The sequence below is a fragment of the Panthera pardus genome, unplaced genomic scaffold (genome assembly GCF_024362965.1).
Source record: "Panthera pardus isolate Hobbes unplaced genomic scaffold, ASM2436296v1 HiC_scaffold_15, whole genome shotgun sequence".
Lineage (NCBI taxonomy): Eukaryota > Metazoa > Chordata > Mammalia > Carnivora > Felidae > Panthera > Panthera pardus.
Window position 1 is genome coordinate 371,278 of NW_026526710.1, and position 21,819 is coordinate 393,096.

A 21,819-nucleotide genomic window follows, 5' to 3' on the forward strand; every position below is an offset into this window, starting at 1 on the left:
GCTCTCAGAGCCCAGTCGCTGCAGAATAGCCACCCAGGGTGCTGGGGGCTGATCTGTGGGGGACTCTGGGTGGGCAGGGGCGCAGCTGAGACCCCGTCTAGCGCATCTCTTCAGAGCCAGGGCCTGGAACGCCCATCTGGAACCCCTAGCTGAGTGAGTCCGGCAGCTAGGTTCTTAATCTCTCTGGGTCTCAGTTTCCCCATCCGTGGGGTCAATCCTAGGAGCCCCCCATCTGAAGGGAGGGGAGGAAATGGTGAGATCCTGCGGACATGTACGAATATTATTCCCTGTAGCCCATGAGGATGGGAATAACAGAGCGACCGGAGACGGCAAGAAAGAGAACAAACCCCATTCAGAAAAACATCTCCCTTCTCCTGGCCTCGGTTTTTCCATCTGTAACACGGTTGGTCCCAGGACACTGACCTTTGAGTCTCTACTATAGGCTGCCTTTGAGGGGTTTCCAAGTGATCCCCGGGACGTTACAAGGCTGACAGTCCCCCTACCTGCCTGACCCCCTCCTATGCCACAGCCTCAGCCGAAGCCCCCCCCCACCGGGGGGCAACCGTCGGGAGGCAGAAGCTGGGAGGAGGAACCCCCAAAGATACCCCAAACCCTCGCCTCCGTTGCCAAATCCCGGAGCAGATCTCATTGAGATGCAAATCTCGGGAGCGTTCCCAGGTGACACTGGGGGGCAGGGAGGGTGGCTGAGGAGGGCTTCCCAGTTGCCTCGGTGCCCTCCCTGCCCTCCCTTCCCCAGGCCCCTCGGGAGGGCTAGGCCTTTCCTCTGCAGGTCTGGCTTTTTGCCTGTGGATTCCCACGGTCTGGCTGGCAGCAGTGGGAGCCGGTGGGGCCAGGACGGGGAGGGCGGGGGCCGGTGACCCACGTCCCCCTCTGGTTCCAAACTCTGAACTGTTCCTCTTTATGCACTTCCCTTTTCCCCAGATTTTGTCAGCCCCAGGTGCTCCGCCCCCCCCGCCCCCCCCCCCCGCCCCCAATAAAAGGAAAACTAGCAGCCAGAGGGGGCAGAGAAGGACAAACTGCTACCAGGGAGTCAGGCAACCCTTGCCTGCTGGCAGGAGACGCGCCCGGGCCCCTGGAAACCGCCCGCGGCCGCCTCCCCACCGCAGCCATCCCCCACTCCCCCGGGGGGTTCTCAGATGTTGGCAGATGGCAGAACTGAATCTGCTGAGACGTCGCTCCAAAAAAGGAAAGCTGAACTGAAAACAAAAATTCAAACTCTCCAGCATCTTAGGGGAAAGGAGAGGAGGAGGGAGGCTCCAGGCCTGGGGCTCCCACTGCCCTCTGCTGTTTGAAAAGATCTCCCCTAGCTTGGGAGGGCCACCTGGGAGGGGGTAAACGGGGGCGCACAATCGTCAGGACGGCGGAGGGGGGGGTCTTGTTGGAGCTGTGCCTGTCTCCGAGCGTCCACGTGTGTGCTTGTCTGTGACCCTGCACGCTTGTGCGGTCTGGGCTTGTGAGGAGGGTGTGCTCCTGGGTGTGTGTGTGTGTATCCGACCACAGGCTTGCAGCATCTAGTCTGTGCATTTGTGTCCTCGGATGTCCCCAAATGGGCGTTCACTCAGCAACACGTTATTGAGTCCCTACTGTGTGTGTAAACAGCCAGAAGTCCCGACCTCATGAACTGGACGTTCTAGTGTGCGTGCCTGCCCGTCTATGGAACTTGTGTGTGTGTGTGTGTCCCGTGTTTATCTGCGGGTGATCTGACATTTGAGCCTATGGCCGGGCTACGCACACGTGTGCGGTGCGCCGAGTTCGCCTGGGCCACATCTGCTGCCCCGCGGTCTGCTGGTGAGGGTTAAGCTCCCTACTGTGTGCTGCAGCCCCCAGAGTGAGCTCCACCACGCGGGTCCTTGCGCATCTGTGTGTGGCCCTCCCCGCCCGCCCCCTCCCTATCCACCCGCCACTCTTGAGTTATAATTTAATAACTGAAACGCGATTCCAGTTAAGTATCTGGGGCTAGGGTGGAGAGGGATGGCGCGAAGCCCCACCGGAGGAGGAGGAGGGGGCGGGATGGGGAGGCGCTTCCCCCCCCTTCCTCCTCCGGGATGCTGCTAAAAAGAAACGGCGTCGCGCCCAAGTGTAAGGGTGTGTGTGTGTGCGCGCGCGCGCGCGCGCGCGTAAGTGTGGCAACGAGTGCGCGCGCGAGTGGGTGCGCTCAGGGCCAGGGGAGGCGACGCGGGCCCTTTAAGGAGCCCGAGGGGGCCGGGCCGGGGCGCGTCGGTGCGGGCGGGGAGCCGGGAGCGGGGAGGCCGAGCCACCGCCTCCCGGGCTCCCGCCCCGCCCCCTCCTCCCCCTCCCGCCGCCGCCGCCGCCGCCGCCGCCACCGCCGCTACCGCCGCCGCCGCCGCCGCCGCCGCCGCCGCCGCCGCCGCCGCCGCCGGGGAGCGGAGCCGCGGGCAGGCCGGGCCGCACCGGAGCCCCGCGTCCGCCCGCGCCCCGCCCGAGCCGTGCGCCCGCGCCGTGCGCCCCGAGATGCGCTCCAAGTTGCGGGCCGGGGACCCTGGGCAGGCGCCCTAGGAGGCGGCGGCGGGAGGATCGCGCCCCGGCCGGAGGCCGGGCCTGCTGCGCGCCCCCAGCCCGTTCGGCACCGCCACTTGCCTGAGCGCCCGGGCGGCCCGAGCGCGCCCCGAGCCCGGGCGCCGCCGCCGCCGCCTCAGCGAGGTGAGTTGGGGCCGGGGGTCCCCGCGGAGGGCCGGGGGGAGGCGCGGGTCGCGCTTCCGGGGGATCAGGGGAAGATCGGGCGGCGCACGCGGCGGAGTTGGCGGGGCCCCTGCACTCCTGAGTTGGCGCTCTCGGGGGGTGGCCTGCTGGCGAGAGAGGCGCCCCATAGACACTGCGGCCCGCGTGCGTGGGGGCGCTGGGGAACTTAGGGGAACTCCAGCTACCCTGCGAGGGGGCGGGAAGGAGGGAAGTGGCGTGGGGGTGGACGGGCGGGGGGACGCCCTGCAAATGCGCAGGGCAGCCCCCCACGGTGCGCCCCAGACCTGTGGGCATGGCCGCCATGCGCCTGCCTCCTGCCCAAGTAGCCCCAGGCTGGGGGGGGGGGGTGGTGACACTGCGTCTTATTTTCCAGCAGGCAGCGCGGGTTTGGGGAGCCCCTGGAGATGGCACCCGGTGCTCCCCGGCCTGGTTGCCGTGGAAGGGCGCGTGGCGGGTTCCCGCCAGCTGGGGGCGGGGGCCGGCGGGGGTCGCTCCTGAGCGAGGGAGCGGAGGGCACCGGGTGGGGGGGTCCCCCCGGGAGAGGCGCCCCTCGGTCCCCCCTCCCCCGCGGGCCGGTGTTCCTGCTGTCTGGGCCTGCCTCCCGCGGCTGGTGACGCCTCATTGGGCCGCCTCCTGGTCCCTCCCCCGGGCTGTGCGGATACTTGGGATGCCACTAGTTTGGGAAGTTGGAATTCAGAGCTGATCCCACTTGGGCTGGACCCGGAGGCCCCAGGCCCTAGTGCTGGGGGTGCATCCCCAGAGACCTGCGGAGCGGGGGAGGGGGGGTACTCGTGGGGCGCGCCTACCTCACCCCGGGCGCTTGCAGGAAAAAGCCCGAGGGAGGGAGAGAGAGAGGGCAAGGCGGGAGGGAGGGAGGGAGGGAGAGACAGGCTGTACCTGTGAGCTGCCGTCGCCCGGGCCCAATTAGCGTGGGGCGCCCGGCGTTATTTTTACATTGTAGCTTTATTTTTTTGGAAGCTAGTGTCCTCCCGCCGCCTGTCGCGCGCTCCGGCTCTCCAAGGGTCTGGTGCAGGCAGCGGAGGCGGATCTGTTCTGTCGGCTCAGCCTCCTCCCTTCCTCCCCGCCCCCCCCCCCCCCCCCCCCCCCCGTTGGTGAGAACTGGTTTTATTATGATTATTTTTTTTCCCTTTTGCAGATTTGGAGGAAGGATGTGTGAGGGAGGGCGGGGGAGGGGGAGAGGATCCCTGTGGGCTGGATGGGGGAGTTCTGGGCACGTTGGGATGTGTTATCGGTGGCCTTGACTTTGCCCTTTTTAAACCAGATCTGGGTCCTCGCGGCTGCTTTGATATAAGGGGCTCTCAGGGCCAGGCGTGAGCTGGGAGGGCGTCCCAGGGCATTGTTGTGTGTCTCGTCGTGGGTGGTCTGTTTTTTTTTTTTTTTTTTTTTTTTTTTTTTTGCTGGGTTGGGGGAAGCAACCAGAAAGGAAGAGAAGTGAGCTGGGATAGCCGGCCGAGCCTTTCATTGCCGACTCTACAACTCAACTCCTTGGGTTCGAATCTTTCTTTTGTCAGTTTACTGGCAGCATGACCCGGAACAAATTACTTGACCTCTCTGTGCCTCAGGCTTCTCATCCGCAAAGTGGGGTAGTAATAGTCCCAAGCTCCTGGGGTGGTTGTGAGAACTGAGAGAGGTCATACAAAGAAGGTATTTGTGTGTATGTTACTGTGACCACTGTTTTGTTGTTGTTGTTGTTGTTGTTGTTGTTGTTACCAGGTTCTGAAACTTGGCCTTTAATCCGACGGTCTGGAAATTTTGAGAGACGGACCGACTTGCCTTTGGCTGGGGAAGGGGGGATCTGGTGGAGGGAGGGCGCCTTCTTTCCACCCCTGCCCTCCGTGTTTCGCCCGGTGCGGATGGGGAAAGCCAGGTGGTGCCTTCAACCCATTGAGCGGATGCACAGACCCAGCCGGCGGTGGGGCGCGCGCAGGTCCCGGAGCAGGCGCGGAGCCGCGAGGGCGTCCCCGGCGCTGTCTGGCTTCCCCGCCCGCCTGGTCCCTGCTTGGAAATTTACCGCCGCTGCCGCCGGGTGCCCGGGGAGTCTGCGGTGCCCAGACGTGGGGGCGGGAGCCCAGCGGGGCCCCAGCCCTGGCCTCTTCCCACCGAGCTATTTATGCTTGCTCCGGGATCGATACTATTGATAAATCCATGTAAATGGTAATGTGGCTGTCAGGTCCCCGTGAGGGATGGAGACCCCTCGTGGGGCTGCGCGCGCCCCCTCCCTCCCCCGGCCAGGGTTCGGCCACGTGGGAAGGATTTATTTGGCATAATCCGTTCTTTTCCCCCAATTAATAATGCTCGTACCACCTCCTAAAGATTTTTGAGAGCTCTGCAAACACGCATTTAGCTGCATGAAAGCCCCGAGCCGGGAGGGCGTGATTGTTCTCCAGGCGTGGGGGTGGGGGGTTGGCCAGGCTGGTAGACCTGCTGGCACGCTGGAAAGCCGCCCCAGGAGTCCTGCCCCCCCCTCCCCCAGTGCCTTGCCATTCAGGCACATGTTCTGTGTTCTGTGTTCCCACCCCCCACCTGAGGCCCGTGGGTGAGCTTGGTGGTTCACTTTGAGATTTGGGGGGGGGGATCCCACCTACACATGACCCAGCCTCAGGGGCTCCTGTCTCTGAGAAGCAGAAACGCTCCAGGCAGGAGAGCTGGGGTCTCTCCTTCGTTCAGCCCTCTGAATGAAACCCCCCCATGGCCCTCACCGCCTCTGAACAAGAGAGGGTTGAGAGCTTTTATTTGTGTCTGTTTTTCCCTCCTCCTCTGTTTCCTTTTCATGTCTCAGACGCCAACAGCAGCCTCCCCAGGTGACACCTCTGAAGGGAACAGCTTGCTGGAGCTGGTAATTCCTGCCCCAGGCGCCCAGGGGAAGGTGCCAGGAGGGGAGCTGGGGAGGGCTGTCATCTTAGAAGCCTTGACCCACGAGTGGGTGTGGGTGTGTGTGTGTGTGTGTGTGTGTGTGTGTGTTCCCCAGGGACGCACGAGGTGCTTAGGAAAGGTCAGCTGGCATCCTTTGAGGATCCTTGGGGGCCCGGAAGGGATTTTATCCCGGTCAAGTGGGCTCCTGCTCTTGGAGAAGCTGTATTTTAACACAGTAACAAAGCAGCCAGCACAGCGTGCCAGGCTCTGCTCGACCGGAAGCCGCTCATTCCCTCTGGGTGACCCCCCCGGTGAGGTCAGTGCTGTTAGTATCCCATTTTATAGGTGGTGAAATTGAGGCACAGAGAGGTTTGGTGACTTGCCCAAGGTCACACGCTTTTGGATGTGGAACCGAGGATTAAGACCCGGGATTGATTACTCACCATCATGCAAGGGCGTGCTGCAGACCCGAGGTGTGGAGCTGGCGCCCATGTTAGCAAGAAAGAAATTCTGTTACTTATTGGAGCGGCACCTATAGATCTTTGCCCCAGGGGGGCCGGAGACTTGAGTAACTTGTTCTCCCCAAGATTTGGGGGGGGGAGTGCCTGGGGCAGGCCTGGCATTTCTTTGAAGTCTCATTTTAACTTAAACATTCATGCAAATTTGGCATTCGCTTTGGCGGCTGTTTATTTCGAAACGAAAACATGGCTTTGAATTATTTAGCAGGGCGGATAACGGGGCTTCAGAAAGTGGCAGCAGAGGAGGGCGGTGGCCTGGAGTTTCCGCAGGCTGGCGCACGCCGGCTGGTGGCTGGGGTCTTTTCGTGGCAGGAGGCTTGGAGAGGTCTGGGTGTGGAAGGCAACTTTCCCCCTTGCTGCAGATGAAGGCACAGGCCAGAGGGGCCAGGCCAGCCCAAGGTCACACAGGTGCGTGACTTTTGCTTACAGTGACCAAAACCGTCATCATTGTTCATTGTTTGGGCTCAGGCAAGCCCTGGGAGGAAGGCTCTTTGGGTTCATAGATCCGTAAAGAATCCTCTTCAGCGAACAGTAGAGAACAGACCGGCCGCCTTTGGTCCTCGATGCCTCACTGCGGCAGCCGGTTTAGCGCTGCAGGTTCGGGTGAGTTCAAATCCCGACTCAGCCGTGTGCGAGCAGTGTGCCCAGGGGCTGGTCCTGGCTCTCAGAGTTTGGGTGCTCTGGTCTGTAAAATGGGCACATCGCTCACTGCCGGTTGGGGGAGTGGAGAGGACTGAGGGGCAGGAAGCGTGAGCATTGGGTTTGATGTTCGGCTCTGCGGATTTTCAGCCGCCTGACTCTGGGCAAGTCGCTTAACTTCGCTGGGCCTCAGTTTGCTCATCTGTAAAATGGGCACGATGACGGTGGTGGTGGTGGTGGTGGTGGTGATACTTCTGACTTTAGTGCTGCGAGGACCCGATGGTGTCACAAGACCTATAGCTACGTTGGCTCACCCTGCTGGAGTGTGAATGCTTCCCTGTAGAGCCCTGAGGCTGGCTTTCCAGAGACTTGGGTTGACCGGTTGATGTGATTGACAGATGTGCTCTGCCCCCGAAGGTTGAGGTTTTCCATTCTGCCTGTGATCACCCAGTGCCAGGGTGGTTTTGGAGGGCTTGGGCAGCCTGGAGAGTTGGGGGGTGGGGAGGGCTGGCACAGGGGATCGGGGCGGGGGGGGTCCCCTGGGGGAGGGCTGGGCTTCCTCTTCACGGGGTGGGGGGCAAGTTCCAGAAAGGGCTCCTTTGAAGTCAGACGTGGGTTCGAATCCTGCTTCCGTCACCTAATAACTTGAGTGAAGTCTCTGGCCTTCTGGCCTCAGTTTCCTTATCCCGAAAGGCATTGGGGTAGGAAATAACTGCCCACGGCTGAGGATAGTGTGGAACCACACTGTCCAGCCAACTTCCTGCCATGGAGGAGAGTGTTCTAGGCCCGCACGGCCTGTAGCCAGCGGGCACATGTGGCCCTTGAGCTCCTGAAATGTGGGGAGCGCTCGACCGAACGGGTAATTTTATTTCATTTTAATTAACTTAAATTTAAATAGGCACATGTGGCTGTGGCTGATGGCTGCCTAATCGGACGGCTCGGGGCTGGATGATCGAGTCAGAGTCCGCGCTGGGAGCAGGGCTTGGCTCTCAGCATCGGATTTTTCCCTTGTCCGCGTATCTTGTCTCTCTGGCTGGTGCCAGCGTGGCACTGTCAGATCTTGGGGCACCCAGCCCCCCTTCTTCGGCCCTGTTTCCCGGACAGCCCGGGGCTGACCCCAGTGCCGACCCCAGCCCCTCCACCTCCCCTCCGTCCTCTCCCCGCCCGTGCTCCTGGTCTCGCCGTCCCCTTCCTGTCCCTACCGGCCTGGGGGGCGGCTCTGGCCAGTCAACCTTTCTGAAATGGGGGGCTCGTTCTAGACCTGCCCTGTCCCGACACCATAGCTGTAGCCGCACGCGGCACCGAGCCCTTGAAGTGACTGTACGCGAGGAATGGAATATTCCACTTTTTACCTAATTTTAATCAACAGCCTCGTGTGGCCCGTTGCCGCGGGGCCCTTTGGGCTGCGTGGTTTCGGTGTCTTGCCTTCTCTGTGGACTCCGGGCCCAACGCCAGTTTTCAGACCTCTTCTTCTGGGCCGACAGGCAGTGAGCCTGGTGCCCCTGCCCCCACTTCCTTCCCTGGCTGCCCCTTCTCGAGCCCACGAGCCAGCTGCAGGTCTGTGCAGATCAGGGTGCAGTCCTCCCTCCTGAGTGCTGAGCGGGGCGGCTTGGGCCTCAGACCTGGCCGGGCTCGCGGACGGGATGGTCCGGCCCCCTTTGTTTTCACCGGTGCAGAGACACAGAGGCCTGCTGTCCCTAAGCGTTCCCGGTCCCGTATTTTTTTCGAAGAATTAACGCATTCTGTAACAACTGGAAGAGCTTCGGGGGCGCATGATGTTGTCAGTTGAAAAATATGGGAAACTAAAAAGTGAGGCACTCAAGACTCTTTGCCACCCACTTTGCGCTTTATAAAAGGTAATTTTGGGGGAGCGCCTGGGTGGCTCAGTCCGCTGAACTTCTGACTGTTCACCTTGGCCCAGGTCCTGATCTCACGGTTTGAGAGTTTGGGCTCCGCAGCTCAGAGGCTGCTTGGGATTCTCTCTCTCTCTCTCTCTCTCTCTCTCTCCCTCTCCCTCTCCTCTCCTCTCCTCTCCCTCTCCCTCTCCCTCTCCCTCTCCCTCTCCCTCTCCCTCTCCCCCTCCCCTGTGTGCTTTCTCTCCAAACAAACAAACAAACAAACATTAAAAAAAAAAAGTAATTTTGGGGCACCTGGCTGGCTCAGTCCGGGGAGCACAGGACTCTTGGTCTCATGGTTGTGAGTTCGAGCCCCACTTTGGCTGTAGAGGACTTTGGCTGTAGAGGTTACTTTTAACAATAAAATCTTTTAAAAAAAAGAAAGTATTTTTTTATTAAGAGAAACAGTTAAAACAGTTCACAGCTTCTGTCCCCTGAGGCAGGCAGACAGGTAGAGTTTCCCCTCAGAGAGTCTGGCCCTCTGCCTGCCTTAAATGAACCCTGTTCGCATTTCTCACACCCTATTCGCATTTTGCTTTTTTCCCCCTAAATTATAACATATCTTGGAGCTTATTCCGGAGGCCCGCAGGCCAAAGCGAGCCCGCCTCCTGTCTTTCTATGGTGTGCCAGCTAAGAAGGTGTTTGCGTTTTTTAATGGCGGAAAAAAAAAAAATAAAAAGAGGATAATATTTTGTGACCTGTAGAAATGTAAGAAATCCGAATTTCCGTGTCCATAATAAAGTTTTATTGGAACCCGCCATGCCCGTTCATTGATGTGTCGTCTGAGGCTGTTTTCAGGCTGCAAAGGAAAAGTCCAGGCTTTGTGACAGAGGCCTGAAGGCGTGCAAGCCTCACCCCTGGTAGAGAGCTACTTTGTTCTTTTTAACGTCAGCCTTGACCTTCTGGGGTTTTGACTGTTTTGAAACTGGGGCCCAGGGAGGAGTTTAAGAGTCACAGCATGCAGGCCCTAAAACCCTAAAACCCTCCTGTTGGCCTGGGTCACCGGCCAAGGGATGCTGATACTCATGGTCATAATTTGCGGTTGTAGGACTCGGCAGGAAAGAGGGGCCGTTAAGGCAGCGGGCAGCCTGGACTGATGTAGGTGATGCCTGAGACTGTAATCGTGGCCGTGGCAGTGCTGGCTGGTTGCTGGAGCTCCTTTTGTGTGGTGCCGTATCGTTTTCACAATTTTGGGAAAGCCACTTACTCCCCATCTTGTTTCCCTCTTTGCTTTGGCCGTCAGGAAAACTCGGAGCCAGATTTGCAGCCTGCGTTCGGCAGTCTGGTCTGGTCTGTATTTTGTTTTACCCACCTCATCCTGAGTTTAGTAGTTTCAGCCTGCTTTTGCTGTCTGCCCTGACCTTGCTCTGTGATATCATCTCAACCACACGCATTCCTGAAAGTTGTCTCAGCTCTTGAGGGGCACGCTGGGGCAGGCAGGGGGCGTGAAGAGAAGGAAAACTCTCTACGAGATACTTTCATGCCTGGGCCCCCGTGTGTGTCTGGGGGGTGCTGGGTCCCCCACCTGGGGAGCTTACACCCCTGCAGCCTCCTGACTCACGGTCCCAAGAGGAGACCAAGGCCTGGCCCTGTGGAGTGTCTTAACTAAGATCAGACCCTGGGCGATAACCGGGATCTTCGGATGTGCATGTTAGGTTGGATTTGGGAAGGTGACAATAGGGGTCCTCGCTGGAGGCCCCAGGGAAGGCCCCGGAGCGGAGCAGGTATCCTGCTCACAACCCCCGGGTCGAGTGTGGCTTCTGTCTCTTCCGGATCTGGCGCCCCGGGGCCCAGGGGTCTCAGAATGTTGGTGTGGCCGTCCCGTCCCCTAGGGCATCGGTTCCAGCCTCCTGGCCCTGCTGACCCTTTCGGACGCCCCTGCTTTCTCCTGCTGACCCTGGGATGTTTCTTTGTGCTGGGGAAAGGAGTGGGGGAAAGAGTAAACTGGAGGGTGGGTTGTAGGGATTAGGTGAGACCGGAGGCCAGGCGCCTGCGTGTGTGTGCATGTGCCGGGGGGGCGGGGACCGGGAGGGTCGGAGGCTCCCGGGGGCTCAGTCCCTCCTGTGGGTCCCGTGGCTGAGCCTCTCTGCCTCCCATCTCCCGGGATTGGCCCACGGCTCTGAGTCCCCCCGTGTGCCTCTTGCTGGCTATGTGATGTTACTTGGACGAGAAACGGAGCCTCTGCGCACAGCTCCTCAGTTTACCCACCAGCGAAATGGGGTGACGAATGACACACAATCGTCACCGAACGTGGTAAAGCAGAGTGGGGGCTGAGGGGCCATCTGAGGCCGAGGCCTGCCCTCTCCCTCCTGTCCACGGCTCGTGCACCCAGGGAGCCCGCGACCAGGCAGGTGGATCCGCGGCTTCCTGCCAGTGGCTCATAGATGTCCCTAAGGGGCCTCAGACCCAAGGTGTCCCAAACTGGGCCCAGGTCCTTCCTCACTCAGACCCTCCTCCTGGGGTGTGGGGCATGGGCCAGAGACCCCGGGGTCTCCCAGGCTGCCCTCTCGTTTGGCGGCCCACCCGTCACGTTGGTAGCAGCTTCCTCCCTGGTCCCCCGGCGGCCGTCCTGCCACCCGCTCGGCACGCAGCTGCAGGGGGGCCCCAGCGGTACTGTGCCCTGACCTTACTCAGAGCCCAGAAGGACTTCCCAGCACGTTTCACTGCCTTGGAGGCCTGTCTGCCCAGGCGCCTGCGGACCTCTGACCTCCCCCGGGCGGGCCTCCAGCATCGCTGTGTGCTTCGTGGTGGTGGTGGTGGGGGCGCTCTGGCCAGGCAGGGCTGGAGGGCTTGCGGGGGAGGGGTGTGGATTTGGGGGGGGTGTGGATTTTTCTTTGTGGCCCCGGGGGCCTCTCTGGGAGACGCTGGCAGTCAAGGCCTGGAGGCCAGGCCGGAGGGGGCGCAGCGGGCCCCACGGAGAGGGTTTGCCCTGGAGGCCCCTGCTTGTCCTCACGCTGAACCCCTGTGCCCGCCGCGGACCCTCTGGGAGCATCGCCCGGTGCCGCGGTGGTGACTCGGTGGCCATGGCAACCGCCTGGCACGGGCCCTGCTCGTTAGGCTAACGAGGAGGCAAGCCTGCCGGCCTAGGTGGGGAGCCGGGGACACACTACCCCAGCGCTCCACGTGGCTTGTCCCCCGGGCCGCTGGCCTGGAGCCGGGCCCGGCAGGAATCAGGGGCCCCCCTTCAGGGTCCCGAGGCCTGGGGCCAGGCTCACCTGGTGGGGTTCTGGTGGGCAGTGGCTGTGCGGGTGGCTCGTGGGTGGTTCCTGTGACCCGGTGTCGGGGGGCGTGTAAGCAGGGGGCGGGCAGCTGCCCACTTTCACCCGCCCCCGGCCCTCCCTCTCTCCTACGGAACGGTTTCAGGTATTTTCACTTTCCCCGTCTCTGCTCCCTGCACCCCATCGAGGCCATCGTACTGGGTCGAATGGTGTCCCCCAAAGTCATGTTCCGCCAGAACTTCAGGATGGGGCCTCGTGTGGAAATAGGGTTGTTGCAGGTGTAATAACGTAGGATGAGGCCATGCGGGAGACGGGTGGGCCCCAAATCTAACATGATGGGTGTCATTTTTTTAGTGAGACCCACACACACGCGCGCACACACACACACACACACACACACACAGGAGCGCATGGGGGCGGGGCAGAGAGAGAGGGAGAGAGAAGATCCCAAGCAGGCTCCACACGGTCAGCTCAGAGCCTGATGTAGGGCTTGAACCCACGAACTGTGAGATCACGACCTGAGCCGAGATCAAGCGTCGGATGCTTAACCGACTGAGCCGCCCAGGAGTCCTGATGGGAGAGAGGAGCAGGCCTCGTGAAGACGGGGCAGAGATTGGAGTGATGGGTCTCTGAGCCTAGAGGGCTGAGGATATGGGCTGGGAGATTCATGGAGCCGCCCCCGCTCTGCCCCTTGTCTCTGGAGGGAACCGCCCTGCTGATATCTGCAGAACTGTGAGTTCTGCAGAGCAGAGCTAGGTGCCTGGGGTTTGGGATAATAAGGAGTCAAGCCTCAGTTTCCCCACCCATAAAATGGGCACAGTCCGGTGACTTGTCCCTGGAAGCTGCTGAGGGTTGAGCGAGGTCATCCTTGCGAGGGCTTGCTGCCTTCTCTTGGTGAGAGCGCAGAGAAAGACCTCGGCCAGCTCAGCACGTGTGCTGTTGGCATTTTCGGTTTGCTGAATGGATATTCTCTGTGCCATGTTTTTGGAGCAAGGTTGGGACATCACAGCCAGACGACCCCGGGTGCCTGGGGCACCTAAAGCCTGTGTTCCATGAGTAGGCGGCCTCTGGGTACTACTGTGGCCTGAGGTGGTTCCTTTCTGGCTCGTGCGCCCTGCCACGCCCCCTCCCCAGGAAGGGAGCTCTGCAGGGGCGCAAACTAGGCACAGGCAGCCTTTAGGGGATTCTGGGGCCTTTGGGACATAGCTGCTGTCTGGTGAGTGAGGAGAGAGACTCATTAACTCCAGGAAACCCAGGACCTGAAGACTCCTCCTCGTTTTCTTGAGCAGAGTTCTTCTTTCGCCCTGGTGCCTCAGTTTCTGCATCTATAAAATGGGGGTAGCTGTATTTCCTGCCTCATGGGGGAGTGGGGTGAGTTAGGGTGTTGGGGGTGACCTCTGATGACCTGTTGTGGACAAGTGTGCATGTCAGCTCCCTCCCCACCGTCTGTGTCTGGTCTCTGGGCAGGGCTGGGCCGGGCCGGGGTGCTTGGGAAAAAGGCCCTGAGCTGGCTGGCGAGACGGGCGTGCTCACTGAGCGCCCATGTTACGGTAGATCATTTAAACCCCCATACTAACTCCACGTGGCCAGAACCGTTCTTCCCCCGTTTCATGATGGGGAAACTGAGGCACAGGGTGGCCGTGTCTTTGGTTCAGGCACACAGCTCGTAAGTGCCTTCCTCGGTGGGCGGTCGTCACGGGGGGGGGCCGGCCTCTCCCTGGGCCTCCCTTTCCCTTGGACTGTGGGTCTGTGGGGGGTGGCTGGGGCCACCGTGTACGGAGCCCTGGGCGTCTCTGCTCCCCTCTCTGCCCCCCGCCCGCCCTGTCCCCCCTCGGGGTCACCCTCGCAGGCTCTGGGCCGTGGCCGGCTCTGCCGTGCAGGAAGCTGAGCCCAGCCGTGTGGACTATAAATGGCAGCCGCAGCACAGCAGTGGGCAGGAAGCTGCATCCCGTGGCTCCTGGGCCCAGCACTGCCCCCTTGCCACAGAACCATCCCTCTCCCGTTGGGCACACCAGGGCGGAGGCGTGTGTGCACCCCGAGCCTTGTGCTGCAGGTCTGCTGTGTGACCTTTGGGCCCTCGTTGCCCTCTCTGTGCCCCTGAGCCCCCTGGCCGTGTGTTCGGGACGCCTCTGTGCTTCCTGTGCTGTAAAGAGTGTCTTCAGGGTGTGTCAGGAATGGTGGCCTGGGAGGGGCGGAGGGCAGGGTGGGTGCTTTGACTTTGAAGGGGGCTGCGGATGGGTTTTGCCTTGGAGGTGGGGGGGGGGGCTAGTGGGGGGAGGATATCCGGGGAATCTGGGGAGGGGACGCGGGACCTGTCTAGCTGGGTGTGGGGGGACTTGAGGAGACGGGGCTGCCCCGAGGATCCTGGACTGGGACACGGGCCGTGGGGTGGGCACTGGGCATTTGAGACCCATCTCGGCTGCTGGTTCCCGTGTGGGTTTTGCACCGCCTCTCTGGGCCTCCGTATAACTCCTCGGATTTCCCGGCAGGAGAGAGACACGCAAGGCTTTCAAGCAGGGAAGAGCCATTTCAGCCTGCCCTCTTTCACCTTGGTGTTTTCACGGTAATATTGTTAATGTTGTTAGGGGGTGGGGCTCATCTGGTCCTTCTCTGGACCGTCAGGTCCCCGGGGGCCCTGGCTGCTGACAGGGGGTGGCAGCCGTCGGGGGGAGGGTGCTGGCCCGCACCGGGGATGTCCCGAGTGGCTTTGCTGCTGGGCCCAGTCCCCGCTGACCACCCTACCCGGGTTCTGGCCGACGCCCAGCTGCGTGGTGAAGGCCAAGATGGCCGGATCCCCTGGACGTTTTTCGAGCACAAGTGCCCTGCTGCGGGTCAGCTGGACCTTGGGAAGCCTTCCCCTTCCACGGAGGTCATGTGCCTTGCTGGTGCCCGCACCGTTCTTGGCCTGGAGAGCCTGAACGTGGATAAGTATAGGTTTCCGCAGGGAAGCTTCCCTGCGAGCGATCTTGCTGGATTGTGGGATGTGCGATGGGGCCACTGGTGACCGGTCCAAAAAAAGAGAAATAAACCTTGCCTAGGCATATCGATTGCCGAGTTATTTGCATTATTTGCTGTCGTCTCAGACAGGGAAGTGTCTGCTGATAAGCCACAGGACTCTGCCTGGTTCACATTTTCATCAGAGGCTGAACTCCACACCCTGTGTGTGTTCACCGTACGGTGACCAGAGCTGGGCATACGCCTGCTCATGCTGCGGGAGCGGAGAGACTGAGTCACGAGGCCCCGGCAGTTGCCTTTTGGAGTTCAGGGCTTGTGGGGGTGGGCTGTAGGAGCAGTCTCCTCGAGGCTCAGAGGTATTTGGGGCCTGTGGTAAGGAGAATGAGGGCTTCTCCCGAAGTTGCCCGTGTCCTGGGGACGGCGACTCGTCACCCCCGCGAAGGGGAATTAAGGATGTGGCTGAGATTAAGGCTAGTAAGCAGCTGACCCTGGGATGGGAAGTTATCCCGATAATCCTGGTGGGCTCTAACTAATCGCAAGGGTCCTTATGTGGAGGAAGCAGGAGCTCAGAGTCACAGAGATTTGCGGACGCCATCCTGCTGGCTTTGAGGTCGAAGGAGGGGGCACGGAGCCAAGGAATGCGGGAACGAACTCTCCCGCGGAGCCTCCAGGAGGAGCACAGCCCTGCCCCACACCTTGGCTTTTAGCTCCTGTCACATCCGGGTCGGACTGCTGACCTCCAGAGCTGTGATAATAAATTGCATGCTGTCTGGAGCCGGCCACGTCCATGGCCGTCGACTACGGCAGCAGGAGGAAACTCACACACAGCCTTGCATCTTCCCTGAGGACCAGCAGCCGGGAGCATCGTGCTCGTTTCGATGCTGCTGTGTCCCCACTGCTGCAGCCAGTGACCTTGGGAGTCGGGTGACTGCTCAGGGTCTGGGCCTTGACCTGGGGCCATGGGTGAGGGGCTTGGCACCAGGAGAGGGGACTGCAAACTGCCAAGCGCCATGCTAGGGAAAAAATGGAACGCAAAAAAGGACTGGGGGCAGAGACATGGCCCTTCGGAAGCTTTGGGGCGGGGGAGGGCAGGTTCGCTGGCTTGTGTGTGTGTGTGTGTGTGTGTGTGTGTGTGTGTGTGTTTCTTAATTCCTTCAAATCCAGTGAGGGTATTTGGCCCCAGTGATGGCCAGAAAAAAAATAGGTCCCCAGCCTGTCTGCCAACCCGTGACGAGCCGTGGACGATTCTTCTGGGTGGGGTCTCCCAAGGGACAGGTGTTTCAGATTCTCGGAGCAGACAAGTGACACCACACGCTGCTTCCTTCCCGGCTTTATTGAAAAGAGGAAGAAAATGGCCCACACCTCTGGCCCTGAAGGCCTCTGGGCCTGCGTCCAGAAACCTGAAGCCTGCAATTAAATGAAACCAGATCCTTAGGTGGGGAGAGCTTCTCCTGCCCGCAGTGGCTCCAGAGAGCAGGCCCTGGGGACCTGCTGCTCGCGGATGGGCTGTGTGGGGTCGAGGGGGCAGAGAAGCTGTCAGGGAAAGGGGAGAGGGTGGGAATGTGCCAGCCAGCCTTGGTTGAAGAGGCCGGGCTCAGGGCTGCTGGCTAAGGTGGCTGGCTGCCTTTTCTTAAAAAAAAAAAAAAAAAAAAAAAAAAAATTGCAGGTGACTCTCTGGTCACCCGAGTCCTCTCCCTGGAGGCCACCACCTCTCAACTAGCCATGCACTCATGCTTCTGCTGGCCTCTGTGTGGATCCCTGCACGGCCTGGGGCCCTAGCTCGTCTCTGGGCTGGAAAAATGCACGCGGATGTGTTTCTCTGTGTGCACGCTCTGTCTGCAGTTTGCTATTAAGGTGTGGACTCTGCCGGTTTTGTAGGTCAAAAGCGGTCGAATATCGACAGTTTTTATAGAATTGCACCTAGTAATTTCCTGTCCTTGCTTAGACAGGCGGCAGAGCACGAGGCTGCCAGCAGGGATTTTGATGGTGTGGGTTCCCATCCCCCCATGACCTGTTACCAGCTGTGAGCCTTCGGGCATGGTATTGCAGCCCTCTGTGCCTCAGTTTCCCTATATGTAAAATGGGGGTCAAAACACGACCTGCATTCTAGAAGTGTTTTAAGGCATTGAAAGCCGTATAGCTGTAATTATTACTATTATTATAATTAATTTTTTGATGTTTATTGTATTTGTTTTTAAATGTTTTTTCTTATTTATGTTTGATGTTTATTTTTATTTATTTTTTTTATTAAACAATTTTTTTTAACGTTTATTTATTTTTGAGACAGAGAGAGACAGAGCATGAATGGGGGAGGGTCAGAGAGAGGGAGACACAGAATCCGAAATAGGCTCCAGGCTCTGAGCTGTCAGCACAGAGCCTGATGCGGGGCTCGAACCCACAGACCGTGAGATCATGACCTGAGCCGAAGTCGGCCGCGTAACCGACTGAGCCACACAGGCGCCCCTAATGTTTATTTTTGAGAGAGGGAAGAGAGGGAGGTAGAGAGACTGAGTGTGAGTGGGGGAGGGGCAGAGAGAGACAGACAGACAGACACAGAATCTGAAGCGGGTTCCAGGCTCTGAGCTGTCAGCACAGAACCCGACGCGGGGCTCGAACCCTCGAACTGCGAGATCATGACTTGAGTGGAAGTTGGATGCTTAACCAACTGAGCCACCCAGCAGCCCTGATGTTTATTTATTTTTAGAGAGAGAGAGAGAGGGAGAGAGAGAGAGAGAGAGAGACAGCACGAGCAGAGGAGGGGCAGAGAGAATCCCAAGCAGGTTCCATGCTGTCCACGCAGAGCCTGATGCGGGCCTTGAGCTCCACAAGCTGTGAGATCATGACCTGAGCTGAAATCAAGAGTCAACTCTGTCTCAACTGACGGAGACACCCAGGTGCCTCTTACTGTAATTTTTTAAAATGATGATTTTGTAGTGTGTTGCTGCAGTTAGATCTAGGTGATGGATTTTAACCTCTGTACGGGTAGTATTTTGTCTTGGGGATACGTGACGTACGACTGGTGTGTATTCTCTGGAGATGCCGCTTGGGGTGATCGCAGAGTTTGAACCTTCTCCGTTCTGGGTGCTTACGTGCGTCTTGTCTCCTCTGTGTATTCCCGGGAGCGAAATCGCTGGCCGGTGGCTCCTCCCCACGTTGCCAGCAGGCTCTGCCCGGGGGGGCTGCACCGGCCGACCCTCTCTGCTTTGGGGTGTGGGCCCCCCCCCTACGGCCAAGCCCTTGGGTGGGGCATGTGGTTTAATAGCTGCCTTGCAAAAAAGCCTTTTGATTTTTAGAGGCAGAACAAATGTGTCCTCTCTGAGTTGGAGAATTAAAAACACAAAAAGCCTGCACGTAAAAAAATCCGACTGCATTGCCACCACCCCGGAGAGAGAGCGTCGGCATTTTGGCGTATGTGGGTTTTGATGAGAAGGGCCAGCTCTGATCTCTGCTGCCCTGAAGCGACCGTGGGGCGAGAGAGCGGTGAAATATTTGGGTTCTGCGGCCCCTACTCTTAGAGGCCAGAATCCTCATGGGTCGGGCAGGGATTTGGCGGCTCAGGGTGGGGCTTTACATCAGCCGGATCTGGGTCCCGCCGCTGCCCTGCAGTAGCCGTGTGACACGGCCCGTGGAACCTCTCCCCTCAGAGCCCTGTGGCCTTGCCTCCTTGCAGGGTTTTTGTGCAGCCCGGTACACAGCAGGTGCTCAATTGGTGCTTGAAGCCATGCGGTACGGTGGGGTTCTGACCTACAGGGGCTGTCCTGTTCATCAGAAGGTGTCTAACAGCATCTTTGGTCTCGACCCAGGCAGTCGGTGATACTCCGCACCCATTGGGGCAGCCGGAAATGACTTCTGGGGGGCACAGTCACCCCCTCCCCCCAGGACCCCTGTGGCACATGACGGGGCCTCAGAGAGGACTGTCTGGAAGGCACAGAGGCCCCAGGAGGGTTTTCCTTGGCGTCTGTGTCCAACGTGGAGTTTTTCCTCATTCGGATGCTTTCGTGAAACACCTACTGTGTGCTGGGAGCTGTCCTAGGTGCTGGGACTCGTCCGGATACAAGGCGGGCATGTGGCCTCCTTCTCGCCCCTGCTTGGCACTGGGACATGGTGGTGACTCAAGGCCCGTTCCTCCCTTGGTCTCCCCCTCTGTGAAATGGGGCCAAGGTTGTCCTGAGGGTTGCAGGTGACCCTCTGAGGAGCCCCGTCACCTCGGGCTGGCTGTTTCCTTTCTAGCTCTCAGTTTCCCCATCCGGAGAGTGGTGTTTGTGGTAGCACTTAACCTCGTGGGTTGCCGTGGGGATTAGCGAGTTCTTTGCTCAGGCACACGCACACAGCGTGTGCTTTGTGACGGGGAGCACAGATGCTGCAGGCCAGTGTGCAGGCATCTGCCCTTGGGTCATCGCAGCCAGCTGGGCAGGAGTGGGGTGTGCGGGTGGAGCGTCCACGGCGTCCCCTCTGTGCCTGGCCACGTGGGTGGGGGTTTCGGTGGAAGGGAGCTCGGCCGCCCTCCCCCCCCCGGCCTATAAGGAGCCGGCTCAGTGGAGATCCCTAAGGCGATTAAGTGGGTTCATTTGATCCGAACGTGAACTTGAGCAGGCAGCTTATCTCCTAGACATGAAAGCCAGGCGAGGAGCCACCTGGCCCAGGCAGGGAGTTCAGGATTTTATCCGCCACTCTTTGCCCCGCTGGGGCCTGCGCTGGGGGCTTTTGCCCTCACCTGCCTTCAGCCCCCTTCAGCTGCGGGTTAGGACTGTGCTTTTGATGCTGGGCTAATAGTGGCAAAGCCCACGCCACAGCCTTTCATTTGACCCTCTCAATCTCATGAGCTAGCGGTGATGATCACTTTCCCCCAGTTACAGGCAAGCAGCTATAGCTCAGAGAGGTCAGTTAACTTTCCCAGGGCCACACAGCACCCCGCCTCCCCTCCCCCCCCCCCCCCCCCCCCCACCGCAACAATATTTACAGCATGTCCACGGAAAAATTCCCTTTTGCTCTTAGGCACTGAAACGCCTCCTCATGCAGCCTTGACTTTACACAGAGTTTAACAACAACAACACGAAAAATCCGTGTGATGCCCCAATTGTAGTATAAAGGGAAATAAAAGTAAGGAACTGCTGTGTCCCTCTCAGAATGAGTAAGTGCAGATTCGAGAGAAGTGAGATCAGAAGGGTTTCAGTACTGGAAACACATGAAAGTGACTTTTTTTTTTTTTTTTTTTAAACCAGCTAGTATTTGGATTGGTTCTGGTAGGTTTTTTAAATGGCCAGGTCATTTGAAAATTGAGTGGGGAGGGTGACTTTCATGGCGTGGGTCCGTTTCGCTGGCCGAGGGCCCGACCAAGGACAGCCAGCATCCTCCCTGTACGTTTCTGAGACGTTCGCGGTGGGGACCGTGCCTCTCGAACACGGTGACAGTCAGAGCAGTCCTGTGCTGTTTGTTGGCTGGGCCACTTTGTTCCGGGCTCTTTCTGCAATCATGGTGACGATGCTAATTGCCCTGGAGACCCTCTCTGCTTTCGTATCAGTGACGACAAAAACAGGGGCGCCCGGGTGGCTCAGTCGGTAAAGCGTCTGACTCTTGATTTCATTCAGCTCAGGTCATGGTCCCACAGTTCGTGGGATCGAGCCCCACATCGGGCTCTGTGACGGACAGCATGAAGCCTGCTTGGGATTCTCTCTCTCTCCTTCTCTCTGCGCCCCTCCCCGGCTCACACAAGCTCACTCTTTTTTTTTTTTCTCCCTCTCTCTCAAAATAAAGAAATGAACTTAAAACAAACAAACAAAAGACGGTGATGCCCGACCGGGCACTGTGATCCACCCCCCTCTGCCGCCATCTGGCTTGGATGTGTGCTCTAGCCTCTTCCCGGGCTCTGAATCCATTCTTGTCCCTGAGGTCTGTCCCCTGTGCTGCAGCCAGAGGGACCCTGTCTGAAGGAGGACACTCTTCGGTGCCCGGCGGTCCGGGCCCTGCCTCCCCCTTGGAGAATAAACCCAGGGGCCCCAAGGCCTGCGTGGGTCCTGCTGCCTTCGCCGCCCTTCTCGCCCCCCTGGCACGCTCCCTCCTGGCTCACACCCCACTTGCTGTGTGAAGTCCTCCAGTGGATTGATTCCCCTGCGTTTTGGTGGCCTTCCCACACCAAAGGTCACTTTGCAGGCAGCAGGAGCTGCGTCTGTCTTGTCCGCTGCTGGGCGCCCCATTGTAGGGGCTCGGTCAGTTTGTGTGGGTGGCCGGATGGGTCCCTTGGCAGCGAGATGGGGCCTGGCTGGGCCAGGTCTCCATGGGCCTGGCCTGGGGGAAGGGGGAGGGTGGGTGCTGGACACAGGGCCCTTGTCCCTCAGCGCCTTCCACTGTGTCTGGAACCGGCCAGACCAGTGCCTGCTGCTTCCTGCCCAGGGAGGGAGGCTCGTAAGGAGTCCGGGTGCGGATGGGGGTCAGCGGGGTGATGCTGGCTCCAGGGTTCGTTTGGCAATGTCTGAAGGTACTTCCGGTTGTTAACCCGGCGGGGCAGCGGCTGGGGGAGTGCCGCAGGCATCGTGGGCAGGGGCTGGAGATGCTGCACACAGAGCAGCCCCCACGGGGAAGAACCATCCGGCCCGAGCGTCCAAGTGCAAGAACCTGGCATCGGGGCCCCAGGAACCAGCATCTGGGTTGTGCTCTGGGCAGGGGGGGCGGGGCCAACCGAGGTCCCCTTTTCATGCTGTGCCCACATCTCTGTGGCCCAGAGTGTGTCCCTGGGCAGGGTGCCTAGGCATCCCAGAGCCGCTTGTCAGTTTCTGTCACCAGCACAGGGTGGCCGTCTGCCTCCCTGGGTGACATGTCCCACACCTGTAGGGTGCCCGTAGTCTGGCTCCTGTAGCCTCTTCTCTCCCCGGGGGCTGAGAGCATCCTGTCCGGTGGCCCCTGTTTACAGATGGGAAGGCCGAGGCCCAGAGCAGGTGAGGAGTTGGCTCATGGTTGCACAACACCGTCGGGCCTGGGCCAGGAAGGCCTGAAGTTTTGAGC

At 59.7% G+C, this 21,819-nt stretch overlaps 1 protein-coding gene across 1 annotated transcript in view; it reads left to right on the forward strand.

Moving 5' to 3' along the window:
- The first annotated feature begins 2,557 nt into the window (after positions 1-2,557).
- NCOR2 (nuclear receptor corepressor 2) overlaps positions 2,558-21,819 on the forward strand; it is a 212,555-nt gene continuing 193,293 nt past the window's right edge. Inside the window, 1 exon segment of the mRNA XM_053901929.1 lies at positions 2,558-2,682. The gene's annotated coding sequence lies outside the window, so the exon portion shown is untranslated.